Here is a 12,253-nt window from a genome sequence, read left to right on the forward strand (position 1 = left end):
CTGTCTCAATTTGGGGAAAAATAGCTACTCCTTACATCTGCTATTCTTATATTCTTTAGAGTTCTTTTCTTACTAACTAGTCCTTGGTTGCTCAGGTCCTCTGTTAGAATAATTCTTTATTGAATTTCTGTGTGGTCCATGTCTCTTGATTGGACCCTGGCAGACACAGGACTGGTACCAAGAGTGGTACCAGGGGGACTTCCCTGGTGGTCCAGTGACTAAGACTCTGTGCTGCCAATGGAGAGGGCACGGGTTCAATCCCTGATCAGGGAACTAGATCCCACATGCTGCAACTAAGATCCGGCGCAGCCAAAAAAAAAAAGAGTGGTACCAGGAAATAGACCCACAAAGATGGGATTTGGGGACAAGTTCGGTCATGGCTTTGAGTGAAGCACTGGAACACCTTGTCAATGAACAATGGGATGCTGGTAATTTATCACATCAAGTGACATCACAATTAATCAAGCTATTTGTCGCTTATTGTGATGAAATGCTAACTGAAGTACACGGCCTTGGAGGCAGAGCAGCTGCTGCACTTGACAGGACAATAATGATGACTTTGAAGACCGTTGTGAGATGGATTCTTGAGTGTGCTCTTGAGCACTTACAGGGAGAAAAACCACAAGCTCAAGTCTTTAACTCTCAGCTGAAGTCATGGTTTAAGAATCTGAGATTTCCATGATAGCCCTGAAGGAATCTCTTCTTTCTTGTGTTCATAGGACTGATAGTATTGAAAATCAAATGCAAAATTAAAGTATTTACATATCCAGGTTGTTTATAGTAGAGTTGAGTTCACAGTCTCACCGAGTTTCTCACGTGAAAGTTAGAGTATGAATTGCTGAAAACTGAGGTTCCAAAACCTGGAATGGGAACATATGTTTGGATCCAGATAAAAGTGACAGTTTCTTCTAGAAGCTGAAAAGTCAAAGGGGTGGATTATCCAGTTACTAATTTGTTGCTTCTCAGATCCAAATCCATTCTTCATTGCCTGCTCTGCAGAAGTGAAGATGGATCTTTTTTTCTGGCTGGGTCACATGACATGTGGATTGGAGAAGAGGGTGGCAGAGGATGAGATGGCTGGATGGCACTACCAATTCAATGGACATGAACTTGGGCAAACTCCGGGAGATGGTGAAGGACAGGGAAGCCTGGAATGCTGTAGTCCATGGGGTCATGAGGAGTCAGACATGACTTGGCATCTGAACAACAACAACAACAACAACAACACATGGCAAATGGGATCTTAGGTCCCAGGTCAGGAATGGTACCCGAACTCCATGCAGTGGAAGTGCAGAGTCTTAACCACTGGACCGCCGAGGAAGTCCCAAGATGGGTCCTTCAAATATGTGTTCTGTCAGCTAGTGAGATGTCCGGCTTTGTCAGCACAGGTACTGCGGACACACTGCAGCAGCAAGTTTTCCTTACTGCTTCTGATGCGCTCCTGTTGGCACTCTTGTGATCTTAGCCGCTTCTCCAGTACCTAGCTCTTGCTTCATGGGTAATTTCTTTATCCTGGATGCTCGTTCCACTCACTGATTGAGGCTAGAAACCCGAGAGTCATCTGGATCTTGTTTCCCCCGCTGTCCCCCATACCGATCACCAGGTCAAGTGGATTCTGTCTGCGGGATATTTCTCATTCCCCCCATCCCCCTTCCCCACTCCCCTCTCCATGCCCACTCCCACTGCTTCCGTCAAGCCTTGCTTGGAGGGTTCGAATAACTCCTAGCCTATAGCCTCCGCCTATATTTTCACCTCTATTAACTCGTTCTCCACACTTCAGGCAGAGTGATTTTCACTAAAATAAAGTGATCCTGTCATTCCCCCGCTTAAATTCTTCAAGTGGGTTCCCATTGTTTCTAACAATGGTCTCCAAACTTTGTTTCTACAACACATCAGTGACACGTTTCTGAGCATTCAACCACGGTCTTTGTACCTTCAGTTACATACATATCCTACTCTGCTTAAAGTTATGAATATGGAGGAGGGAGAGATAAATTGGGAATTTGGGATTAGTAGATACACACTACCAGGTATGAAATAGATAAGCTATAAGGACCTACTGGAAACTATATTCAATATCTTGTAATAACCTATAATGGAAAGGAATCTCAAAATGCTGAATCACTTTGCCGTACACCTGAAATACTGTAAATCAACTATATTTCATAAAAAATTTTTAAATACATTCACTTTCATGCATTGGAGAAGGAAATGGCAACCCACTCCAGTGTTCTTGCCTGGAGAATCCCAGGGATGGGGGAGCCTGGTGGGCTGCCGTCTATGGGGTCGCACAGAGTCGGACATGACTGAAACGACTTAGCAGCAGCAGCAGCAGCAGTGGGTAATAAATTATAAATGTGATAAAATATATAAAGAAAGAAATGAAAATGTGCAAGGTAAAAATAAACAGAAGTTCTGGTGCTTTCTTCCCATATCACAATAGTTATTTTTGGAATCTCCTGGGGAGTATTTGCCCACTTTGAATACCACTTATTAATTGGACAAATTAACTGCTGAGTTTGGCATACCAAGCCTTCATGATGCCTTTTGTTTGTTTGTTTTAGATTCATTTTATTTATTTATTTATGGCTGTGCGGGGTCTTTGTCGCTGAACTTGGCCCTTCTCCAGTTTCCGTGAGTGGGAGCTCTCTCCAGTTGCAATGCATGAGCTTCTCATCGTGGTGGTTTCTCTTGTTCCGGAGCACAGGCTCTTGAGCAGAAGAGCTTTAGTAACTGTGGCACGTGTGCATGGGCTTTGCTGTCCCACAGCACATGGGAACTTCCCAACCCAGGGATCGAACCCATGTCTCTTTCGATGGCAGGTGGATTCTTTACCACTGAGCCACCAGGGAAGCCCCATGATGTCTTTTACTTGACATTAGAACTTGACTTAAAAGCTATCTCTCACCTGTGCCACCTTCTCTTTCCCAGTTGACTTTGGAGATTCCTGTCTGAGATCCCATAGTCCTTTTTTTCCATATCTTTACCATAGCGTTCTTTTTAGCGGCAGCTGCAGAATCTCCACCTCAGAAAACGCAGGGGCAGAAATTTGGTTCGGGGTAGTTGGGTTTGGAGGGTGCTGCAGCTCCCTGACGTGTCTCACTGTCAAATACACTCTTTTTGCTTGGATGGTATTGATTTATTTTTAACTGCATGGCATGGCTTGCAGGATCTTAGTTGCCCAACCAGGGATTGAACCCAGGCCAGCGGCAGTGGACTGGCCAAGTCCTGACCACTGGACTGCCAGGGAACTCCCATGTAGGGACATTTTTTGGTGTGACTTTAGTGGAGGTGTTGAAAATGATGAGGATACTGTACTGAAGACCCCCCCAGCACCCACCCGTTGGCACACCTGGGGGTTGGGGTGGGGCTGTTGGGGTCTGTTTACAGGGGAGTCATCAGGAAGAAAGAGCACCAAGGCACATACCTCAAGAGTGATGGGCCAGGGTCCTGGGAATAGTGGCTAAGTGTTGCTTTTCAGGCTATTTCATCATCCTCCAGCCCACAGCCCAGATGGAGAGGATGTTAGAGAGGCAGGTGGGGCCAGCCCCTGCGGTGTCTCGCAGGCCCTGGTATATGGTGGGACCCCACTGTAGAGTTTGCAGCCAGGGAATTATCTGGTCTGAACATGGTTCACACACACCACTCCCACTGTCTTATGGAAACAGGGTTTAGAGGGACACAAGGAAGTGGGGTCGGCTCTGCACATGGGTCCTTGTGGCAGCAGTGGAGCCTCAAGGCAGCCATGGGCCTGGCAGTCGTTGCTACTCTGGGCCCTCACGACGCTGGGAGACATGGTTATGAGCATGCCGCCTCACAGGAGGGTCCCAACGGGGTAGCCAAGAACACGCGCGACACACACCCTGGGCAACTCAGGCTCTCTCGAGATGGAGTTCCCAGAGAGAAGGTTGGGTAGGACCAGCACCAATGACTCTGGTGGTGGCCTCACTTTTCTTCTCTAGGCTAGTGTTAGCGAGGCTGGGGAAACACGGGTGGCACATTTATTGCCATTTGCTTTTGGTTTGATTTTGCTTTGTTTTAGCTGCCCCTCGCATCATGTGAGATCTCAGCTCCCCAACCAGGAATTGAGCGCTGGCAGTGGAAGCACAGAGTCCTAACCGCTGGATCGCCAGGGAATTCCCATATTGCCACTTCTTTTTCATCGGTCATTAAGAAAGATATTTGAAGTACCCAGAAATGATAAGCTTCCGGAGGGTTTTGAAACCACTCTTATGGGAAACACTAAAGAAGTACAAAGTATCATTATTAATGAAAGTGGACAAAAGTAACCATGAGTCAATAGTACTTTGTACTTGAACCATTTTCCAGCAAAGCATCTCAAAGGGCTGGCTATATCTGAACATCATACCCTTTCACATAGATCTGTGATGACGACTTCTGTTAAGACCTATATATGACCCTTGTCAGGGTGAGATCACCGGCTATTTCCCAAATCAGAGAGATATTGGATAACAGCCTTGGTCAGGATATGAGTATTGCATTTGGCTTGTCATAATAAGTTCCTGGCCCAGACAGGTGGACTATTGCAGAAATGTGTGTGTGTGAACACTCAGTGGGGGTGGGTTAAACTCGATAAAACCAGGAAGAGGCAGGCTGCTAGAAGGGACGTTGACTTTGACATTGAGGCAAAGTTCGAACGCTGCCCTTCCTAGTATGTGACTCTAAAAAATTAACAAATACCCATGAGCCTCAGTTTCCTCTTTTGAAAAATGAAAATGATAATTCATCCCGTGATCAGTTATATGTGGATTAGATGAGCCAATATGAGCAAAGTACTTAGTACATAATAAGGGCTGAATAAATATTTCCTGTAGCTCATTCTTAATGACTACTTAACTTAAAATTTTTTTAGAATGACTATTGTTCTTGAAAAAATTATTTGTGATTATATAAAATTTAAGTCCTAGGGAATTCCCCGGAAGTCCAGTGACTAGGACTCCACGTTTTCACTGCTGAGGGCCTGGGTTCAATCCTTGGTCTGCAAGATTCTGCAAGCCTTGTGGCCCAGCAAAAAAAAAGAAAAAAAATCAAAACAAATACAAAAGCACAAAGAAAAAAGTAACAAATCATGAAATTTCCTACCACCAAGAAATAACTGTTTTTAACACTAGGTTATAATCATTTCATACCTCTTTCTGGGCAAATAGGTAGTTTACTAGGTAGTTAGATGAGTGAGTGGATGAAAAATAACTTACAGGGGCTTCTCTGGTGGCTCAGCGATTAAGAATCCACCGCCAATGCAGAAGACGTGAGTTAGATTCCTGATCCAGAAGGATCCCACATGCCGAGGAGCAACTAAGCTCCTGCGTTACAGTGATTGAGTCTGTGCCCTAGAGCCTGGGGATCGAAACTGCTGAGTTCATGTGCCATAGCCACGGAAGCCCACGCGCCGAGAGTCAGTGCTCTGCAGTAGGAGAAGCTTGTGCACCGCAACTGGGGTAGCCCACACAGCAAGAGAGACCAGGCACAAACAGAAATAAATGAACACAAGCAAATAAAAGGATTTTGAAAACAGCTTTACATATTTGTACTTTGGTTCAAATGAAACTGTGAACTTTAATTTTGCTTACTGTAACAGGAGCTAAAGGAAGACGAAAGGATTTTCTGAACTTCAGGTAAATGCTTATGTACTAATTAATGTTATTGGTTTCTTTGAGATTCACTCAGCTTATGAATAAAAGATAATTATAAAATACAATGATTCTTTTTAAATGACAGTTTCTGTTTAGCTCATATCTGTTTCCTGAATTGGTGCATGTCTGAGAGTTGCTGCTTAATGCTTTTATACTTGGGATCACATCCTTTTGGATGGAATATTGTTCTTTTTTTTTAAACAAGAAGTTTATTTAACCAACAAAATGCTTGACTTGAAGGGAAAATTATTTCAGATTAATTTCTATGAGAGTAATTTATCCCTACTTAAAGACAGGATTCAACCCCTGGATCAGGAAGATCCCCTGGAGAAGGAAATGGCAACCTAATCCAGTGTTTTTGCCTGGGAAATCCCATGGACAGAGAAGCCTGGGTGGGCTACAGTCCATGGGGTCCCAAAGAATCTGACACAACTTAGCAACTAAATAACAACAGATTGCCCTACATGTAATAGCTTCATACAAAAATGTTATAAAATTCCTTGGTTTTACAACGATTAATGAAAAAATTTAAATTCTCCAATTAAACAAGGTATTCAAGGATTTTTATGTTGTTCTTTTTTTGTTAAACAGTGAGAATGATATAACTTCCCAGAATATAAAGATTAAAAAGAGCTGAATGAGCATGCCAGTAATGGAGAACAGCAAATATTTTCACAAATGCCATATTTTCCTCCTGGAAGGAATATTCTTTATTGAAATAAAAAAAATTTAATTGGAGTATAATTGCTTTACAATGTTGTGTTAGTTTCTGCTGTACAGTGTGAATCAGCTGTACATATACATATATCCCCTCCCTCTTGAGCCGCTCTCCCACCTCCTCCGATCCCTCCCCTCTAGGTCATCAGAGAGCACCGAGCTGAGGTCACTGTGATATACAGCAGCTCCCCACTAGCGATCTATATTACACGAGGCATTGTGTATATGTCAATGTTGCTGCTGTGCTGTGCTCAGTCGTATCTGACTCTTTTCAACCCCGTGAACTGCAGCCTGCCCAGGCTCCTCTGTCCATGGTATTTTCCAGGCAAGAATACTGGAGTGGGTTGCCACTTCCTACTCCAGAGGATCTTCCCGACCCAGGGATCGAATCCATGTCTCTGATATCACCAGCATTGGCAGGTGATATGTATATATATATATTTTTAACCACTGCGCCACCTGGGAAGCCCATTTATATCAATGTTACTCTCTCAATTCATCCCATGCTCTTCTTCCCCCCCAGCTCCCCCCACTGCATCCAAAAGTCTGTTCTCTGTCAGAATATTCTCCCCCCCCCTTTTTTAATTAATTACTTTTGGCCGTGCTGGCTTTCACTGCTGTGTGAGGGCTTCCTCTAGCTGTGGCGAGCGGGGACTATTCTCTAGCTGCAGTGTGCAGGCTTCTCAGTGCAGCAGCATTTCTTGTTGCAGAGCATAGGCTCAGTAGCTGTGGTGCCCAGGCTTAATTGCTCTGGGTCATGTGGGATCTTCCTGGACCAGGGATCAATGGAACCTGTGTCCCCTTCATTGGCAGGTGGATTCTTAATCACTGGGCCACCAGCGAAGTCCCCTGAATAGTCTTGACTCATTTCCCCCCCTCTTTGGCCCTTCCTTTGAGCTGGTGGAAGCTATGGAAAGTTCTGAGGCTAGCTAAAGTTTCTTCTCATATGTAGGGTACACTTTTCTGCCTGAAGGCCTGTAGAATGCTCTCTCTTGCCTTGAAGTTTAATAGCTTAGCCAGGATCGGCTCCAGGCCAGTTGCTCTATTCATTTTTCGAGGTATGTGGTGTGCCCTTTGACTGCTGATTACCTCCTCCTGAATCTCTGCATGCTTTTCCTGCCTCATTTTTTTTTTTTTTAGATTCTCTGCCTCTGAGTCATCCGTTACAACCAAGGGTTAGATTGTCTCTTTCTAACTTCCACAATTATGAACTTTTTCCCAGGTGCTTTCATCTGTTTCTGTTCTTCTCTGCATTCACTATGATTATCTGAAGCATTTCCTCTGTTAACAATTCTGATTTTTGATCATGCTGGCTCTCTAGATTTTCAGGGTGGTGTTTTGGTCTTCTCTTCACCTCCTGAGTTCTGTAATTTCCCTTCCATCTCATTCTGGGTGTCATTTTCTTGCGGTTGTGCTCTTATTTCATGATTCATCTATAAAGCACTTGTAGGAGCATTTTCTTCTAAGTGTGGGATGCATTTTCTTTCATATGGGTTTCTAAATGCTGTAACATCTCTAGGACTGGTGCTTCTCCCTTCTTTGCCTACATCCTCTGACTAGGGGATCTCTTCTGTCTTATAATCAAATGTCATGTAGATGCTAATGACTGGCAAACTTACACATTTAGCCCACACCTATTTCTCTGAGTGAATTTTTAAAATTAATTAATTACTTTATCTTTGGCTGTGCTGGGCCTTTGATACAGGACACTGGATCTTTGTTGCTGCCTGCCAGTTTTCTCTAGTTGCTTCAAGTAAAGGCTACTCTCTAGTTGCGGTGGGCAGGCTTCTCATTGCGGTGGCTTCTCTTCTTGCAGAGCGTGGGCTCTAGGGGGCTTGGGCTTCAGTAGTTGCAGTGCCTGGGCTCAGTAGTTGTGGTGTCCGGACTTTGTTGCCCTGTGGCACGTGGGATATTACTTTTCAGACCAGGGATCGAACCCATGTCCCCTGCATTGGCAGGAGGGTTCTTCACCACTGGACCACCACGGAAGTGCCTACACCTATCTGTTGAACTCAGATTAAACTTCAGCTGATTTCTTGACAGCTTCACATCTCATATGTATCTCAGAATCCAAGTGTCTTATACGAATCTGTTAGTTTTTATCTCCTACCTCCCAGTTTTCCTCCCTCGGTTAAACGGCACCAATATTCACCCCACTGCTCTAGCCGAAGGCTCAACAGACATCCTTCTCCTCATGGCCCACAACCAGTCCACGACCAAATCCTCTTACATCCACCTCTTCAGTGTTCCCCAGAGTTTCGCACCTGTTTCACCTCCACCCCATTTTTACCTCTTGTCTGGATACTCCACTGACTCCTAACTGGCCTCTCTTCTTCCACTGTTGCCCCCTCAGGGATTTGTTCTCCACTTAGGAACGAGGATGGGGTAGTTTAAAACCTGTCTGCAAATTCTTTGATGTATCTGTCATCAAGAGGTGGAATCCAGTTCCCCTTTGCTTGAATATGGACTTAGTTACCTGCTTCTAAGAATAGAATACCAAATACCTATGCCTTCACAGGCTACGTTATAAAAGTATGATAAGGTGTCCACCTGCCTCTCTCTCCTGGGATGGTTGCTCTTGGGACCCATTCTCCATCCCTTAAGTGAGTCCAAGGCACGTGGAGAGGTTATGTGTGGGTGTTGCGCTGGACAGCGACAGGGGAGGTTCCAACCAAGAGATCTCTGAGCAAGGAAACACTGAGATCACCCCAGCCCAGCCGTTGTTTAAAGGCAACCATGGTACAGCAGAAACTAACACAACAGTATAAAGCAATTACACTCTAATGAAAAGAAAAATGACAACCACATAAGAGAGCTTGAGCAAGAACCACACGGCTAAGTGCAGTCAGCTCCCAGAATGGTGAGAATGATACTGTGTGTCAATTATCTCACATCCCTAAACTTGGAATGATCTGTTACACAGCAATAAATAACTGATACACCAAGTGACTTTCAAATATAAATAATATTGTGTGACTTCCCCGCTTGACAGCATTCACTGTTTTAGAATTGAGTTTACTTTTTATTTTATTTTATTTTTTGCCTCATTGCATGGCTTGCAAGATCTTAGTTCCCTGAGTAGGGATTGAACCCATGTCCTCAACAGTGAAAACCCAGAGTCCTAACCAAAGGACCACCAGGGAATTTCCTAGAATTGAGTTTAATGTAAAATCAAAACCAAATCCTAGCATGATCTGGCCCCGTCTTGCCATCTCTCTTCCCTCTTATTCATTGTGCTCCAGCCCTGTAAACACCAAGTGCGTTCTCTCCTCAGGACCTTTACACCTGCTCTTCTCTGCATGAAATAGACTTCTCATACCTCTTGCCATGGCTGGATCCTTCTCATCCTCCAGACCTCAGTTCAAGCATCACCTCTGCAGAGGATTTCTCTCTCACCCATCCTCCTTTTGGTCACAGCACCTTGCTTAGTGAAGTCGCTCAGTCGTGTCCGACTCTTTGTGACCCCATGGACTGTAGCCTGTCAGGCTCCTCTGGGTCCATGGGATTTTCCAGACAAGATTACTGGAGTGGATTGCCATTTCCTTCTCCTGAAAGATGATGCTGTGAAAGTGCTGCATTCAATATGCCAGCAAATTTGGAAAACTCAGCAGTGGCCACAGGACTGGAAAAGGTCAGTTTTCATTCCAATTCCAAAGAAAGGCAATGCAAAAGAATGCTCAAACTACCACACAATTGCACTCATCTCACATGCTAGTAAAGTAATGCTCAAAATTCTCCAAGCCAGGCTTCAGCAATACATGAACCGTGAACTCCCTGATGTTCAAGCTGGTTTTAGAAAAGGCAGAGGAACCAGAGATCAAATTGCCAACACCCGCTGGATCATGGAAAAAGCAAGAGAGTTCCAGAAAAACATCTATTTCTGCTTTATTGACTATGCCAAAGCTTTTGACTGTGTGGATCACAATAAACTGTGGAAAATTCTTCAAGAGATGGGAATACCAGACCACCTGACCTGCCTCTTGAAAAATCTGTATGCAGGCCAGGAAGCAACATTTAGAACTGGACATGGAACAACAGACTGGTTCCAAATAGGAAAAGGAGTACATCAAGGCTGTATATTGTCACCCTGCTTATTTAACTTCTATGTAGAGTACATCATGAGAAACGCTGGGCTGGAAGAAACACAAGCTGGAATCAAGATTGCCAGGAGAAATATCAATAACCTCAGATATGCAGATGACACCACCCTTATGGCAGAAAGTGAAGAGGAACTAAAAAGCGTCTTGATGAAAGTGAAAAAGGAGAGTGAAAAAGTTGGCTTTAAGGTCAACATTCAGAAAATGAAGATCATGGCATCCGGTCCCGTCACTTCATGGGAAATAGATGGGGAAACAGTAGAAACACTGTCAGACTCTTTTTGGGGGGGCTCCAAAATCACTGCAGATGGTGACTGCAGCCATGAAATTAAAAGACTCTTACTCCTTGGAAGAAATGTTATGACCAACCTAGATAGTATATTCAAAAGCAGAGACATTACTTTGCCAACAAAGGTCTGTCTAGTCAAGGCTATGGTTTTTCCAGTGGTCGTGTATGGATGTGAGAGTTGGACTGTGAAGAAGGCTGAGCACCGAAGAATTGATGCTTTTGAACTGTGGTGTTGGAGAAGACTCTTGAGAGTCCCTTGGACTGCAAGGAGATCCAACCAGTCCATTCTGAAGGAGATCAACCCTGGGATTTCTTTGGAAGGAATGATGCTAAAGCTGAAGCTCCAGTACTTTGGCCACCTCATGGGAAGAGTTGACTCATTGGAAAAGACTCTGATGCTGGGAGGGATTGGGGGCAGGAGGAGAAGGGAACGACCGAGAATGAGATGGCTGGATGGCATCACTGACTCGATGGATGTGAGTCTGAGTGAACTCTGGGAGATGGTGATGGACAGGGGGGCCTGGCGTGCTGCGATTCATGGGGTCGCAAAGAGTCGGACACGACTGAGCGACTGAACTGAACTGAACTGAACCGAACTGAACCTTGCTTAGTTCCCTCAGCAGATGCCACACTCAAAAATTAGCTCATTATTTGTTTATTTTAAAAAATTGTGTTTTCTCCCTCCCCTCCATTAGAACATAAGCAACGTATAACAGGGGTCTCATCTTGTTCATTCTCAGAACCTAGTAGAGTAATTGACACATAGTAGGTATGCAATAAAGGTATTCATCTTTAGAATGAATATCAAGGGAGGGAGATTTTGTGACTTACTTCCTTTATGTGGAAATCCAAGCAAAGTGTTGAAACGTTCCCTCTCATGGCATTTCCTAGTATTGAGTCTGGACTAATTAAAAGAGAATAATCTGTTTTTTGCTGTCGTCACTTTTTGATTGATTCATTCATTCATTAAGCACAAGATTCCTTCTCTCAGAAGGAGGAGGTAAACAAATCATTAGTATTAAAGATATAATGTTAGGATGTGATTCATCTATGAAGAAAAATGAAGCAGGGCAAGGGGCTAGAGTGTCACTATTTAGGGGGACTGTTTTACTTTATATATTTATTTTAAAAATTCTCAAGTTGTATTTTAAAAAATATTAATTTATTTGGCTCTGCTGGGTCTTAGTTGCACAATGTGGGATATGTTAGTTGTGGCATGCCGAATCATAGTTCCCCGACCAGTGATCGAACCTGCACCGTTAGCATTGGCAATGCAGAATCTTAACCACTGGACCACCAGGTAAATCCCCTAAGCTCTGTCTTTTAATCAAAGATGGAACTCTTTACCAAATGGCTACATTTAGACACTTCCTAGTGTTATCTTGTGTTGCCTTTTAAATGACTCAGATATGGTTTCTGTGTGTCTAAATGATTAAGAATTCCAAGCACAATATGATCCAAAAGAGGACACAGTTTTACCCCAAACACATTGAGTT

At 43.9% G+C, this 12,253-nt stretch overlaps 1 protein-coding gene and 1 long non-coding RNA gene across 2 annotated transcripts in view; one reads left to right on the forward strand and one right to left on the reverse strand.

Moving 5' to 3' along the window:
- Positions 1–5,356, reverse strand: part of CHCHD2 (coiled-coil-helix-coiled-coil-helix domain containing 2) — a 47,459-nt gene extending 42,103 nt beyond the window's left edge. Inside the window, exon 1 of the mRNA XM_069570941.1 lies at positions 5,217–5,356. The gene's annotated coding sequence lies outside the window, so the exon portion shown is untranslated. The remainder of the gene's footprint in view (positions 1–5,216) is intronic.
- LOC138429432 (uncharacterized) lies at positions 5,272–11,685 on the forward strand. The gene is made up of 2 exons (XR_011252795.1): positions 5,272–5,636; positions 9,646–11,685. It is a non-coding gene; the product is annotated as an uncharacterized lncRNA (long non-coding RNA).
- The last annotated feature ends 568 nt before the right edge of the window (positions 11,686–12,253 follow it).

Source organism: Ovis canadensis, chromosome 24 (assembly GCF_042477335.2).
Source record: "Ovis canadensis isolate MfBH-ARS-UI-01 breed Bighorn chromosome 24, ARS-UI_OviCan_v2, whole genome shotgun sequence".
Classification (NCBI taxonomy): domain Eukaryota; kingdom Metazoa; phylum Chordata; class Mammalia; order Artiodactyla; family Bovidae; genus Ovis; species Ovis canadensis.